This window comes from Leuciscus leuciscus, assembly GCF_965113295.1.
Source record: "Leuciscus leuciscus genome assembly, chromosome: 23".
Lineage (NCBI taxonomy): Eukaryota > Metazoa > Chordata > Actinopteri > Cypriniformes > Leuciscidae > Leuciscus > Leuciscus leuciscus.
The window spans coordinates 7,185,410-7,202,949 of record NC_138747.1 but is presented as its reverse complement, the minus strand read 5'-3'; the positions used below and the strand labels follow the sequence as shown (position 1 = coordinate 7,202,949).

The following is a 17,540-nucleotide window of genomic DNA, read 5'->3' as shown; positions in this document are numbered from 1 at the left end:
ATCAGAGGATAAGTACATGGTGGTCATAAAGGGATGGACATGGTCAGAAACAATGCTCAGATAGGCCGTGGCATTTAAACGATGCCCAATTGGCACTAAGGGGCCTAAAGTGTGCCAAGAAAACATCCCCCACACCATTACACCACCACCACCAGCCTGCACAGTGGTAACAAGGCATGATGGATCCATGTTCTCATTCTGTTTACACTAAATTCTGACTCTACCATCTGAATGTCTCAACAGAAATCGAGACTCATCAGACCAGGCAACATTTTTCCAGTCTTCAACTGTCCAATTTTGGTGAGCTTGTGCAAATTGTAGCCTCTTTTTCCTATTTGTAGTGGAGATGAGTGTTACCCGGTGGGGTCTTCTGCTGTTGTAGCCCATCCGCCTCAAGGTTGTGCGTGTTGTGGCTTCACAAATGCTTTGCTGCATACCTCGGTTGTAACGAGTGGTTAATTCAGTCAAAGTTGCTCCTCTATCAGCTTGAATCAGTCTGCCCATTCTCCTCTGACCTCTAGCATCAACAAGGCATTTTTCGCCCACAGGACTGCCGCATACTGGATGTTTTTCCCTTTTCACACCATTCTTTGTAAACCCTAGAAATGGTTGTGCGTAAAAAATCCCAGTAACTGAGCAGATTGTGAAATACTCAGACCGGCCCGTCTGGCACCAACAACCATGCCACGCTCAAAATTGCTTAAATCACCTTTCTTTCCCATTCTGACATTCAGTTTGGAGTTCAGGATATTGTCTTGACCAGGACCACACCCCTAAATGCATTGAAGCAACTGCCATGTGATTGGTTGATTAGATAATTGTATTAATGAGAAATTGAACAGGTGTCATAATAATCCTTTAGGTGAGTGTATTGCAGAATGTAATTTATACCTGTGATGGCAAAGCAAAATTATCAGCGTCATTACTCCAGTCTTCAGTGTCACATGATCCTTCAGATATCATTTTAATATGCTGGTTAAGAAACATTTCTTATTATTATCAATGTTGAAAACAGCTGTGCTACTTATGATTCTTGTTGAATCCGTACAGTTTTTTTCAGGTTTCTCTGATAAATAAAAAAGTTCAAAAGAACATTTATTTGAAAAAGAAATCTCTTACTGTCACTTGCTCAATTTAAAGCATCCTTTCTGACCAATAAATATAACATGTATAATGTCTGTTTATAATATATTTAAATGATAAACCTTCCAGATTTGGAATCTTACTTAAGATGTGCAAGTCTTTGTCTCCACGTGGTTCATTCAGAAACGTAGCCCTGGTCACCTGCATAATCTGTGACACAGACAAACACACAAGTTGTTGCATACATAAGGTTACTCAATGAAAGCACAATATGTGTATAGCTTGAATATAGAGAGCCCAAAGCCACCAGTCTGGCTGGAACTTGACTGATGTCTCAAACCTGACATAAACAAACTAATAAGTTCTGCAAGACAGTTTTGATCCTCGGCTGTTTTGCCGAACTGTCTCAAGTCAGTTTGCAACCGGTTTGTCCTCTTATATAATTGCAGTGTGGCTGTGAGCTCTGTGTACTCAGTCTTGAAGCACAGCCAGAACCCAGTGTGATATCAGATATGTGATATTTCAGGTATGACTTGTGACTAGTTACTAGACCGTATCTGTGTGTGCACCAACAGTTCATTGGTGCACGTCAACAACAAACTGTATGTGCTTTTAACTGTGCAGTAAATGGAAAGGTCGTGACATGATAGTGGACTTTGATTTCGTCTTCATCTGTCCTGGAGAAAGAAAGTGGCGTTATAGATTGTGGGGCAAACTGTGCTTGTGAAGTCTCATGCTGGACGGGAGGAATTCTCATTACACCTGCTGAGCTATAATTAAAAATTTACATTCCTCTGAAGTTTGATTATGCAGAAAAAAACCTGTTTGATCACAACCCGAATGACTTTTTGTAATCTTCCATGGAATTCAAATTAAATGTATATATATATATAATATAATATATTAATGCTCACCAAGACACAGTAAAAATACATTATTGTGCAATATGATTAAAATTTAATATAACTGTTTTGTATTTGAATATGTTTAAAAATGTATCATGTATGATAATGGCAAAGCTGAATCAATCCTTTGACTTTGTCAGTAATATTTTTGCGTTTCCCTGTGGATTCTGCGATCACCTGTTGCGTAATGATTTTGCGTCCGCATGACTCCCTCTGATTATCATTCTGAGAATGTTGCATCATGCTTGCAACTGCTTGATATAATCTAGACGCACAATGAGCATTATGTCCTGCAGGTGCGATTCTGACTGTTTTCAACATTGATAATAATAAGAAATGTTTCCTGAGGAGCACATCAGCATATTAGAAGGATTTCTGAAGGATCATGTGACACTGAAGACTGGAGTAATGATGTTGAAAATTCAGCTTTGCCATCATGGGAATAAACATTTCAAAATATGTTAAAATAGTGTTTCACAATATTACTAATGTTACTGTATTTTGATTAATTAAAGAATTCTTTAAAAATATTTAAGAAATATTATTAACCCCAAACTTTTGAAATGCATACTAAGTTGTTCAGTTTTATGTTGGATGTTCTGATAACGGAAAGGACTGAAATATGTTTTTTTTTTTTTTTTTTTGCAGTGCTGAGTGATGGCACAGCTGGGCAACATGATTCGCTGAAAGAGTTTGGTCATTGTGTTAACCCTGAATAACAAACAATTAGCCACAATCTGTCCCTAGCTAATGGGGACACAGTGTGCAACCTCCTGGGAAGCTCAGGGAAAGTATTGGACTGTCAGCATGGAAAGATCCATTAAAAACACTGTCCATTCATTTAAAAAAAGACTGTCTAACTGTTTAGCCGACAGCGATTTGCTTGAAATAGGATGTAGCAACAGCACCCACTTCCCCTGCACACCCTCAACGCAAACGTGCTAAACATGCATTTGGTAAACAAGAGAACACGGACTAAAAATAGAGCCCAGTCTTTCAGCTGTGGGCGCTGACTTCAAGGAAAAAATGTTTTGGGACAGGGAGAACAGCTGGCGTCCGTTTCTCAGTATTTGTTTCTTGCTCTCTAACAGAGAACGGAGTGGAAGGGATGAGTCGGTCCCCAAGCTGGTTTCCACATGCTGACTGAGACTCATTAGTATCCACGCAGTGCTGCCTTTCTTAGGTCATTGGCTCGAACACAGCCCACGGGCCTGTGATGACAGATGCACAATGTTCTGATTTATAGCTAAGATGAGAGTTAGGGAATAAGGGATGGAGTGAGACAAAGGAAGGAGGAGTTGAAGGGAGTATGGAAGCTTTGGGAGAGGGACTGATGCAAAACAGGAACCGCAGAACAAGTACAGGAAATGAAGGAGATAAACAGGTGTGATAGAGGACAGTGTAGGCGCCAAGGCATGCGGCTATTCCAGATTCCATGTTCTGCGATGCATATCTCTATTTTATGATCATAGAAATCGTGACATATAGTGCAATATTTTGTTGTAGTTGTTGTTGTTTATTTGGTAAGTAAACTACTGTTCAAACGTTTGGGGTTAATGCTTTTGAAAAAAATGCAGAATGCAAAATGTACTATTGTGAAATATAAAAATCTATAATAGTACTATTGTGAAATATATTGTTTGAATATATTGTTTGAATATACTTTAAAATGTAATTTTAAAATGTTTCTCACATGATCCTTCAGAAATCATTCTAATATGCTGATTTGCTGCATATTTATTATTATTCACCACAAAAAAGAAGATTGCTGTTGTCACAACCTAAAATGCAACATTAGAATAAGTAATAATGTGTTGTTTCAACTTAAAAAGTAAGTGTGCATGCTTGACAAATTTTAAGTTCAGTTAACTTTAGTGTAGTTTACTTAAGTTGGATATTTAAGTTATCTCAACAAATTTTAAGTTGTTATAACTAATTGCAGCAACGTAATTAATGTTGAAAACAGTTGTGATGCTTATGGCAAAATAAATTAATATTTAATATTTTTTTAATATTCTTTTCAGGATTCTTTGAAAAATAAATAGTTCAAAAGAATATTTTTTGTAGCAATGGAAAAGTCTTAACTGTCGTTTTTGAACAATTTCTTGCATCCATGCTGAATAAAAGTATTAATTTATTTTTATTTTATTTTATCATACTTACCCCAAACTTTTGAATGGTTGTGTATATTATACATAATTATATATAACATATATTATTTTTAAATAACCATTAACATTGTCTCAGTTTATATTTTAATGTTTCTTGTATCAGTTAATGGTGTCTGTCTTCTCACATAATGACATTCTTTCAACTCAAATCAATATTTCATGTCCTTTTATTTAGTAGAAACAAGTGATGATATACAGTCAGCTAGACATCATTGCAAAATAAACCCCTTCAGATCACCTGATCACCCAGCATGGGATTATTTTGTGATAATAACCATCTGAATACATTTTCCATTACTTAATTCATTTTTGCGAACTTTAATGTTTATAAATCAGGGTTATTAATGAGGTAAAAAAAAAAAAGACTATAAAAATCAAAATAGCCATTTGAAATAAGGCATTAATTGTTCACACTTCAAATAGGTTTCTCTCCTCTGTAGAAGTACCAAAGGAAACTACATGTTCTCAGATCATTCAATACCTCAAAATTACACCAACACGTGGCTTGCAACATTTCTCTTTACAAGCTGTGAGCTTTCAGCAACACTATAACGGTCTGCAATCCTTCCTCTTTTTCTTACGAGCCGTACTTTTGTACCTCCGGTGGTCTGAAAAGCTCAGGCCACTGCACAGAGCGTAAACAGGAAGTGGATGGGGAGGTTTGAGGGCTCTGGGGACTCGAGATCAAGACCAGCAACAGCAGAGGGGAAATTAGCCCGACAGCTAGCAGATAGTCAAAAAACAACTTCAGTCCATCTGACGAATGACTTGAGCATTAGAGGAATGTCTGTGAAACAATGGCTTTGAAGGTGATTTAGCAAACAAAGGAATTTTTCCGTGATTTTCCTTTGGCAGGGAGAAAGGCAGGGGAGAGCTGTTGCTGGGTCAAACTGGACTGCTAATTAGGTCATTTCAGATGCCATAATGTTTGTACACGTTTGTGTACGACATTGAGTCATGCGTGAACATTTAACAATGTTAACTAGATTTTGACAATCTCTGTAAGAGTGATTACCACGATAAAGCTATATGCAGTTTTTTAGTGATTTGCTTTGCAGATGCTTGGGTGATCTGGGTGATGGCTATGGCATTGATAAGTGGTTGCTAGGGTATTTGATGGTTGCTAGGATGCTGCTAAGTGGTTGATAGGGTGATCTAGGTGGTTGCTAGGGTATGGTGTTGTTATTTGGTTCATAAGGTGTTCTTATGGTTGCTGGGGGTGCTGCTAAATAGTTGCTAGGACGCTGCTAAGTGATTGCTAGGATGTTATTGGTGGTTGACAAGGTGTTTTGGTGGTTACCAGGGTGTTCATGGTTGCTAGGGTATTCTGGTGATTGCTAGGGTGTTGGGAATTGGTTGATAGAATGTTCTGGTGGTTGCTAGGACTCTACTAAATTGTTTCTAGGGTGCGTTTCAAGGGTGTAGCCAAGTGGTTGGTAGGGTGATCTAAATAGATGCTAGGGTGTTCAGGTGGTTTCTGTGGTGTTCTAGTTAGTTGCTAGGGCATTGCTAGGGCAAGTGGTCGCAAGGGTATTCTGGTGATTGCTAGGGTGTGGTTTCTATGATGTTTCCAAATGGTTGCAAGGATATTATGGTGATTATTATGGTGTTCTAAGTGGTTGCTAGGGCGTTACCAAGTGGTTGCAAGAGTATTCTGGTGATTATTAGGGTGTTCTAAGTGGTTGCTAGGGAGTTGCCAAGTGGTTGCAAGGGTGTTATAGTTGTGTTCTATGATGATGTCAAGTGGTTGCAATTATTAGAATGTTCTAAGTGGTTGCTAGGGTGTTGCCAAGTGGTTGCAAGGTATTCTAGTGATTGCTAGGGTGTTCTATGTTGTTTACATGGTGTTGCCAAGTGGTTGCAATGATATTCTGGTGATTATAAGTGTGTTCTAAGTGGTTGCTAGGGTGTTGCCAAGTGGTTGCAAGGTTATTCTGGTGATTGCTAAGCTGTTCTCGGTGCCACCCAGCCAGAACACTCTACAAGTCTATGATATTCCATGGCTCAGGTCTCTCCTGGAATCAAACACCTTAAAACCTCACCTTAAAAAACACATTCATCATTAATGTCTGTAGCACAAATAGCACAGGATGATTTATGTTTCTCATGTTCTCACTGCTTTTTAATATCTAGCTTCATAAGTAGTTTTCCATTCTGCTATTTTGTACCAACTCAGAAGACAAATCACACCGCAGGGCTTGAATGCACCTTATACATATTTAATTTTTAGTTATGACTCATTTCTATTACTTTGTGTTGGTCACATTCATACATGTTCTTAATTTAAAGTCACACCCAACATGTTGCAAATACATTTTCTTTTACCAGTGTGACAGGTTCAATGTCTCTGGTGTCATGGAACTGAATAACTGACGTTTTCACACCCATCTCACATGCACTGCCTGCACTAGAGTCATGCACACATGACTTCCCTCGGCCAAACACTTCTCTCCCATTAAGTCAGATTAGTGAGTATAAAGAACTTGAAACTGTTTTACAATCCTTGAGCTCGTATTCAAGGCTATAAACCTCCACCCCAAAAAAGCCAAAACATAGAGCACTGGGTGTAAATGTCAGTGCCAGTGGAAATTCGCATTTACCTTTATGCCAGCTGCAACTCCTGGAGCGAAAACACAAGCAATTCCTGTAACAGAATACTCAGAGAGGGTAAAATGAGTTATTGTTTTTGGATGAATACAAGGGCCTCATGGCCAAAGGAAGCTAAAGTGGGAAATGCCCTAGATCTGCCAACATTTCAAAACAATAAGAACTAAATCTGACTGACTGTATAGCCTTCAAAACGTCCTGCTGGTTTCCAAACAAAAAATAGCCAGTACCTTTTTCCACACACACTCCAAACATTTGATATGTAGTTTATGTAATACTAGTTAATATGTATGACAGCTGATTTCGGGAATGCAGACAGTCTTCATGGAGACAGAGCCGTTTCAGCTCCCAGCGGACCGATATAGTGTTACGCCTCCACTAAATACGAGAAGCCACTGTAACAAATTGGGTTCAACTCTCCCTGGCAGTCACTACTGGTAGTCTGTGCTTGGCCTGTGAGCACAGGTCTTTTTTTCACACTACTGTCCCAAGAGAGAAGTGCTGATGATGTCACTAAGTGAGACATAATGTGTCATACACACTTTCAGTATTCGCAGAACTACAGTTAAACCTCCAAAAATAACGTTTATAGTAACTGAAACACAAAGTTCACAGACACTCAAACACCATGAGACAGCTGCACACTGAGAAGAAATCCCTCACCCGCTATATGATCAGTTCCTCAAATGATCTCACAAACATGTATATGTTGCTAGATTTGACACTGAGAAATGGTGCATGACTTGTATTTGAGGTCTTAAATTGGAGTTTAGTCCCAATTCCCAAATTGGGCTTTTTTGTAATTATGTTATACATTAAGAATTCCTGTTTTTAAAGAATTAGTCCACCCAAAATTGAAAATTATGTCATGATTTATTCACCTTTTTGTTGTATATTTCCATGAAACACAAAAAGACCGAATGTATTTTGTGTAATATTTACACCACTTCTATTATTGATTGCTATCAGGATATGAAGAGAATTGCCTTCCCAACCTTTAAGAGATGATTTTAGAAAGTAGCATACAAAAAAGTGATTTGGTTTAAAAAGCTTAGAAAAGAAAACACCACTATAGTAGAGAGAGTAAAACTAGAAGAAACCAGTGAGACCCAGATGAGGTCTGTCAATGTTTCTTAACGTCACATGCCAGGACTCCTCGCTGAGCGGCCATCTGTAACATTACATGGTGCTTCAGAGCAACTTGGCCGCGTTTTGATTCGCTCACACAAACACATAGAGAAAAAAAAAAAAACAGAAAGGATCTCTGTGGAGAACAAATTGTAAAACTGGCATCTTCTTCAGCAAAGCCAAGATCATAAGGGTCAGTAATAATAAAGATGACTCAGCAAACTCAGAAAATGTGTTTCACAGGGAGTTTCACAGCTTATGTATACCAACTTTCCTGATGTTTCTCAGAGCTGCAAATTGCATCTGGCCTTGAGTATGAAAAAAACAAATTGAAACATATAATGAGACAAGACAGTTTTGTAGCATTTCACAATATATAACATAACATAACATAACATAACATAACATAACATAACATAACATAACATAACATAACATAACATAACATAACATAACATAACAACATAACATAACACAACACAACATAACATATAACATAACATAACATAATATAATATAATATAATATAATATAATATAACATAATATAATATAATATAATATAATATAATATAATATAATATAATATAATATAATATAATATAATATAATATAATATAATATAATATAATATAATATAATATAATATATGCTTTTAAAGTAAATATTTTCTTTGGCTTCAGTACAGTGAAAATATTTTGTTTTGGTAACAAGGAATTAATATCACATATAATATTTTTCTCACACAGTATAAAAAGATATTTATACACAAAACTATATAATTATTTTCATATTTGGGGTATTCCTCAAAGGATCAGCATTAATAATTGTGGATCCTTGGCCACAAGAAGTTTGAAAACCACTGCAAAGTCAAAACACTGGGATGAGATTTCATGAACTCAGTTCACATGAATGCATTTGAACGCTGATTTAATTTACACATGACTAAATTAAATTACATTCATATCAACCCGATGGCACTCATATACAAGAAAGATGATGCTCCAAATCAATGGAAGATTAGTTTCATAAAGCCAACTGGGCCATTCTGAAACTGGCCTTTAGTGAAAACCCTCAAGGTATCAATTCCCATCCTGAAAAAGTCTGTTTTTATCCATTTAATCTCTCCAATCTAGGTTTAATATATTTTTTAAATCACCTCAAAAAATCTTTTTAACACGTGTCCTAGTCGCACTTGACCTCTTTTATTTGGATATGAAGAGAAAAGATCATGTTCTCAGTCACAGTCACCCTTTAAAACATATAACTGGATGATGTAACCCGTTAGAAGTAGAAAATCGCTATAAAATCTTTCACATCTGTCTGCAACAAAGCTGCGTTTCATCTACTCGAAGTGTTTGTGTAACAGGTTATTGCACTTAAGCCCCTGTCTGAATACATCATGAGTGTGTTTACTTCTATAAAGCGCCTACTTCTATTCACCGCAGTAAAGAAACAGAGACAGACCTGAGCTGCTTTGTCAACACCTTATGCACAAGCAATGGAGTAACTGAACCATTCTGGGCTTAAGAGCAGCATATTACAGAAACACTTAAGCAAAGTTCACTGGCTCATAGAGTAACACAAAATGTGCCCAATAAACAGGAAAATAATACAGTGCAATGTCCAAAAGACCATGGTATTCTCTGGAAAGTGATAGCACAGGAGAACTACACATTCAAGGATTTTATGGAACGCCTGTCTGACAATCATTGCTTAATTTCGAGGAATTGGAAGGTTACAAAATTATCCAAGATGCAAACTCTCAGAATTTGAACTAAGACACACACACGTACGCACACACACTCATGCACGCAGACACAAACACAAACAAACAAAAGCATTTCCCTCAATAGATTTTGAGTGCTTTCTTGTCTGCTGTCCTACATGGTATACATTGTTTCAAAATAACAAATAGGTTTGCTAAGGCAATCAGTATTATTTTTGTGCATATTTTGCTCAATCCCTAGACCCAAACTTCAATGCATAACTCGCTTCAATGTTTCTGCTACAGATATGAATGAGAATCACATGAGAACATTTGTACCTGATAACAGAATGAGTCATTCATTAGCAAGTATTCTCTGCACTCACATTAGTTTTACCACTTTAAACTGCGCCGAGGTGAATCCAGATGTTGAACATTCTTTAACCCATCTGTTCAATTGGAAATAAAGGGGTAACTGTACCATTGGCCACATTTTTCATATATCAAAGGTTTACACAAAGGATTGGGTCCTGAATACAACACATACAACACAAACCGACAAATGAATAAAGCACAATACACATAAAAGTAATAAAGACAATTTTTGAGATTATTCCTTTATGACAATGCCAGCGGCAACAATAAAACCTGTAATGCGCTCCATTATGAGCATGACATTGCTTGTGTTCTGTGCAGTGCGTATTTATGTGTACCTGATGCAATAACATGTAACAAAAGCACATGAAATGAAAAACTAGAAATCAAAAATGAGGATGCAGAAGTAATCTTTCTATTATAATCCATCCATCATGCTGCAATGCAAGTGGTTTGTTACTCAGTGCTTTTAGATGCTGATGCAGAAGCATATTTACATCACAGAAAAAAAAAAAAGAAAAAAAAGATTATTTTTTAAAATAAAATAAAATCGAATTAATTTTATTTCATGAAAATGACCAGCTGATATCCATTCCCTTTGGAAACACCCATTTTATACCAGCCAAAGCTGGTCAGGCTGGTATGTTGGCTGGTTTTAGACTGGTTTTAGACACTTTTCAGCTGATTAGGCTGGGAGACCATTTCAAACTATAGCTGCTGTTATTTTGCTGTTATTATTACCATTCTGGGGAAAAAATGGTAACACTTTATGTTGATGGTCCCTTTAAGACATTCTGTTAATTATAAGTAATGTTGCACCTACATGTCAACTACCAGTCATTAGAGTATTATCTGCTAACATTTTATTGTGATGCTCCCACAACAGACATCATACTGACTATAAGTAACTTTACAACTACATGTCAACTTATTCTCCTAACCCTAACACTAACACAGTCTACTAATACTCTAATGAGAGTTAGTTGACAAGTAGATGCAACATAATTTATAGTCAACAGAATATCTAAAGGGGACAATCAAAATAAAGTGTAAGCAAAAAAAACTAGTTCACTGGTCATAGCTGCTTTAATCTGGTTTAATCAGTCTGGTGTTTAGCTGGTCATCCAGCTGATCTTCCAACTTAAAAAACTGGGTAAGAACAGCTTTGGCAAGGTAATTTTTTTGCTGTCATACCGAGAAAACTTGTTTTGATTTTTCACGAATTAACAATGAAGAGCGAGAGAGAAAAGAAGATGGTGACATCTGCACATTTGTCGGTGTAAAGATGGCAATAAGGTGTAAAGAAATTAGATGGCAATAAGGCCTGAAATCTGCAGCTAAAAACAACCCTATGTCCCAGATCCCACAGCTATGCTCCCAACCGCACGAACGCTTACTAAAACAAGACCGCTCTGGGCCTGGCTATTGTATTTTAGTTATTTTTATCAGCATAGGGGCTGAGCATGTGGCCTAAAGTCATATTCTACCGTAGTTACATAACCAACAATAAACAGCAGACACATAACACGACCTGATACCGCACACACAATCACTGTGACATAATTACACCACATACACTTGATCTGAGCTCACTTCCTAATTTTATCAGAGCTCATCAAGTTGTTTAGCAGCTAATGACCACATTCTCAATGGATTTAAAGCCATGGCACAGGACATAGTTTAATTAACGCCTAAAATCTTGTTCAGATGCCCATGACCTACATATGGTACTGTACGATCTCATTAGGGAGAGGGGTTATATAAACACATGGAGCTGATAATAGAGCACACTTTCAAGTTTGAGAAATCAGTGGAGTGCATCCAAAAAAATACTCTAGAGAGTAAGAGAGATCTTGCCCAAAAGATGGAAGCTTGTTTCCATAACGGAATAAAAAACAAAAAATAAAAAAGGTAGCCTAATTGTGACATTTCATCTCAAAATTCGCTCATAATTCTCATAATCTTTTTCTTCGCAATTGAAAGTTCAACTGAAAATATCTTACAATTTGTTTTGTTTTCTTGCAATTATGACTTTTTCTCAGAATTGTGAGAAAAAAAAGTCAGATTTGTGAGATAAAAAGTCACAGTTCTCAGAAGAATTGTCCAAATTGTGAGAAACTTGTGTGAGAAAAAAACATTTTATTTATTTTTATATGAGATATAAACTCAGAATTCCAAGAAAAAAAAGTCTAAATTACCTTCTTTTTTTTTCATTCCATGGCGGAAACAAACTTCCTTACATTTTCTTCCTTTTCACAATCTAAACTTGTAAATCTAAGTATATAATCATGGCTTCAAGGCTGCACTTTGCACCGATATGACCTATTTCCAGTGTAGTATATGAAGGCCAAATAGGGTCAGATCTGAGAAATCCCTCAGCTTCTATAATAACAGTCCCTAATGCTGCACACCCCAGACATCCTATTTTTACACAGGTTGTACATCATCCTGGCTTCTATTACAGAAGCAAACACGTGCAATGTAGTCACAACACAGCTGGGGATTTCACCCCATTTGGCAACACACCAAAATTAGACAATAACTTTAGTTACACTTACTGCACCACTGAGGGCATCCATCCTCATTAGGATGGCATGAAATACCCCACTGTCATGGTTGGCGCCGCCCATCCGTCTGTCGGCCTTGGGAATAGACTAAAGCTTGCAAGCCTTATTGTGACCAATTACAATGGTCAGTATAATTATTAACCATATTATATAAGTATTAAACTGCTTATTTTGAATGTAGAATATCCCATAGCGGTGGAAGAATGAAAATAAATTAGCTGTCAATTTAACTGTCAAAACAAATGATGAACCCATTTCACACACCCAGCACTGGGTCAATGTAACCCAATGTTGGGTAGTCTGTGCCAAACTAAAACGGGATAAATTTGTCAATGGTCATTTTGTGCTCTGTACTGAGAGAAAACTTCCTGAGGGAAAACTCATTTCAAATTATTTCTGTACAAATAGGAAAACATCTGTAGTTTCAAATGTGACTTTTTTTTGTTTACATGTACGTCGCAGCTAAGGTCTGCTTGGAACGCTAGCCTTCTACGCCATCATGGAATTTTCACTTCCCGCCAAACGAATGGCGCGACGCCACATCGCTGTCATATGTAACAAAGTTGCCGCGCGCTCCACTGACTTCCTCAATCGGAGCGCTATGATCTAAGACGTTAGCGTCGCGGCTGTGATCGTTTCATTGCTATTCCTTTCACGGGTTGAAACTTCAGTGTCTGACAGACAGGGTAAAGCTGTTTTTGATGTAACTTTGCTAAATGGAACAGCCTAATGCCAGTTTTCTTCCCAATTCCCAGAGAATGCTCTTGCTGCCTCTGTCACCCCTAAAACGTTTACTAAATGTTTTTGAGTAGCCTATGCAGAATAATTGAATTTTAACTGTCCCTGTCTTATATAGCCTTTACAGAGAATTTAGAGTGCGTTTTTACTATTTAACCTTCAATTTCAGGTTGACTGACCTAGCAATATGCCACAACCCAGCAAATGGGTTAATGTATAAAACCCAACAAGCTAGGTCAAAATAACCCAGCACTGGATTGGCAAATAAATAACCAAGAGATTTTAAATAACCCAGTATTTCAGATGTACATGCTGTGAAAATTCAACCAATTGCAAACTAAATAATTCAAAAAACACACATGCTGATCAATGTTAAAACGCAGCTGTCGCTTTCAGACTACAATGTAGAGCTCTGCTGAGAGGATGCTGGGAACCTGAAAGAATACAGGCAACAAAAAGAAATCTGATGCAACCTACTCTTCCAGCCCTCAAAATACAATATAGACAAACACATTTCTGAATAATGTGTCCATTTTTCTTCTTGATTGTGAATGTGTTTCTAACTGAGTACGGAAAATATGCAGTCTACGCTTTTGAGCATTTCCAGCGATCAAATCACAGGCACAAATAAGAGCTGGTGGCAACAGTTAGTTTAAAAATAAAACACATGTGCAACAAGACAATTTAAAAATCTATTCTGGGCCAGACTGGAGGTGACTGATTATGTTCCGTGACGGGGTGTAATGACATCTAAGTGTCGCTCATGGATGTATCTGGAATAGACATGTTTTTGGTGGGGGTCATGACGGGCAGCTTGACTCACCATGAGTCGTGTTTAGTTGTTTTTCCTGCTTAATGCCCCTCTCACCTTGTCTCCCGAGAGCTTTAAATGCTCCCTGCAGGTTGTTGTCATATATCTGACAGCACATTGTAGCGACTAATTCAATCTTATTGTGTTTGGCTCCAACAAGCTGTTTAAATTCAATTTCCTCCGCAGACCTTTTGCTAATGACAAATGTGTCAAATGATTACTGTAACATTGTCCAGTAAACATGCAGTGCTAACTGAGATGCTAAGACCTAACAAACAACAATGCCATTCTTATTTATTGGATAGCTGGTATTAAAAAAAGAAAAGAAAAAATGCTTAGCAGTGTAGATACAGCAAGTATCACTATGCACAGTACATTCCAGTCCCTCTTAATAATTGATGTTGCTTAAGGGTTTCATTAACATTTCTTTTAGAACTTTTAAGGAATAACGATGAGACATTAAATAAACAAAAAATCAAAAGGTATGTTTCCACCGACTTTGAATTGGCCTTAACTAGCCTATATTACACACACAAAAAAAAATAAAAAAATTTAAATGCATATTTTCATCTGCAGCTCTTTAGAAGACAATAGGTCATTATTCAGCCTTGTTTTTCATCTCATTATTCAGTTCAAATCAATTAGTGAGAGAATAAGACTACACTATTGCGCTACATGTTTTTGATTCACCAAAAAGAAGCAGCTTATATACCCCACTGAGGGGCCTTGAAACATGCATTACGTTATTCAGTGTGTTGACATCATTTCCTCTGAAACAGGAAGACAGGGTATAACATATCGAACAGCTCCTCCCCTTTTTTTAAATAGCCCATAGCATTTAGTTTATATCACAGCTCGGCCAGAGCCGTTGAGCCCGGTAAAGCCATAGTTTCCTCCTAATCTCCAACTGTTTCTCCTTCGAATCTCCGAGTAGCCTCTCGCTGCATCCTGCGGTGGACATCCAACCCGGCCACATCCAAGTGTGACGTCAGAAGCCACCACGCCCATGCCCAAATTGGACACAGTCTCATTAACGTTAACATTTAAAAACAGGAAGAAGCATCGAGAAGAGAAGACGAAGGTAACTGCGAACTATTCTAACTGCATTATTACATCACCAATTTCATGTTGTTATTTGGATTAAGGGTAAATATGAAAAATATATTATTTCAGTGCTTATGTGTGACGTTACATCCTGTAAATCTTATTCTGCTCGTAAAGAATATGAGATTTGATTGTCACTCTGTCAGTTGTAAATACTGCATATTGAAAAAGTCATTGCTATGCAAAGAAGTTATACATGTTTAGATAATGTAATGTGATGATAAACTGTTGTAATATGCATAAGTTTTATTATTGATTCATAGTAAATACAGTGACGGCAAGCCAGCCATCACATCAGCAGTCTTTCCTAACTATATTATACTTCTTTTCAGGAGTACTACTGCATGCTAGCACTACTATACTATATAATGGTTTGCTGTTCAGTAGTGATATTATTGTATATTTATATTAACGTTTTTCATAGGCCATCATAAATGCCCTGGCTGTCCTCCGGGATGTCTCCTTACAGGAGGCGGAGCAGGTCTTCCTTTCTGGTCCGGATTATCATTGCAGGTCAGAGTAGATTATTAATTATTTTTGCACAATGCCCAGTGCACCCTTTTGTTACTGATATTTCTGTTAACACAACAGTGACTGTTCTCTGATAACTATTTCAGTGAAGTGGAAGATTTTAACAGACGAATTGACAAACAATTGAGGAAAGAAGGGAGACCATTCAATTGGTGGGTATTGCTCTTACATTTACACATTTGGAGTTTGGAATTAGACGTCAGTAACATGAATATTCTATTTGACTTTCTCTCTCTACAACATTTTGTAAGTGTTAAATCAGAAATATATATTTCAGTTGAACATGTTAAACAAATTCTATTATTTCTCTCTCTCTCTCTCTCTCTCTCTCTCTCTCTCTCTCTCTCTCTCTCTCTCAGAGTTGAAGCCATTCTTGCAGCAACTGGTGGAAAAGGGGATCTTTTTGGTGCTTTTGTTCTAGCACAATATTTTGATGTAAACTTGATGTATTAACACAAAATATTAAATTAAAATATTAATTTGTGACCAAGATATTTTGAACTATGATGATATTTTGATGTTATATTTTGATATGTTAAACTCATAAAACCTGTACAGAAGGGGAAGCGAGAGATTAACTGGTTTTTATGTATTAAAATATTGTGCAAAAGGTCATTTATTTCAGTAATTCAACATAGCTGTAAGCCATAATCATCAAATTTATAACACATAAAGGCTTGAATTATCTCACTTTGCATGTAATGAGTCTATATTATATTAGTATCAGCTTTTAGTTGAATTACTGAAATAAATGAACTTTTGCACGATATTCTAATTTTTCGAGTTTCACCATATTGGTTCTTTAACTTAAGGTTAACAAATTCAATTCTGCTGTTCTTTAATTTGATTTCAAAGTCATTTGCTATAACAGGCATTAACTAATAAGTGAATTCTTAATTTGATTGTAAAAATGCAATATTTCTATAACCACATAGAAAGAAATGTAAAAAAAAAAAAAAGTTTACATTTATTTTCTTTATTTAGAAGGGGTAACTATTTTGGAGTCCATATAATTAAGAAAGTGACAAAAACTCGTTTTATTATTAAATGCTCCCTTATACGTTTATTATAGCAAAACCATGATTATTGATTACCATTTGTATAACAGAAATACAAGAGAAATACAAAAATATCGTTTTAAGGTACATTGTTTACTTGTACTACCATGTCATTAACTTACAAAAACATGAATTAGACCATTCCAAGCCTGCCAAAAGCGTCACAATTTAACTGCATCAATAATCTGTAGCGTCACACCTCTACACCAATAACCTCATCTTTATTATAAACCAATAACTATGATAACAACCGTAAACATATTGCCGACAGGAAGCAGCGCCATTTTGCGCATGCGTACAACAAATCGAGTCACGTGCCGTTTTTGGACATGGGCGAGGCTTCCGACGTCACACTTGGATGTGGGCCGGGTTGGATATCCACCGCAGGATGCAGCGAGCTGTAGTTGGAATCTCCTCCATATCGCTTTAAAATATAGCATTCTGTGCAGATTTCAAATGGATCTGATACGTTTTCTGGTCTGAGCCGATTCACACATATGATCCGCTCTTGTGTGTCTGGACCGGAGCAGCGGCGGTTCACGTGACACTAATGTGAAACCAGACTTCATTCGCCCCAATGGAAAACATATTTACGCTGTCTGAATTGTTCTCTATCCCCTATATAATGCACTATGTGCCATTCACCATGTAGAAAGTAGAAAATAGTAAATGTGTGAACAAATGACCGATTTTAGCCGCAGCTTCAGCGTCTATTTATAATGTAGGAGACGGGACACTTCAGATTCCAGAGCATT

General features: G+C 36.9%; 1 protein-coding gene and 1 long non-coding RNA gene across 3 annotated transcripts in view; one reads left to right on the top strand and one right to left on the bottom strand.

Moving 5' to 3' along the window:
* The window catches only part of LOC309487683 (polyamine-transporting ATPase 13A3-like), a 200,300-nt gene that overhangs the window by 94,318 nt on the left and 88,442 nt on the right, over nt 1-17,540 (bottom strand). The window lies entirely within an intron of this gene.
* Nucleotides 15,019-16,219, top strand: LOC309487423. The gene is made up of 4 exons (XR_014201845.1): nt 15,019-15,173; nt 15,621-15,709; nt 15,814-15,879; nt 16,087-16,219. It is a non-coding gene; the product is annotated as an uncharacterized lncRNA (long non-coding RNA).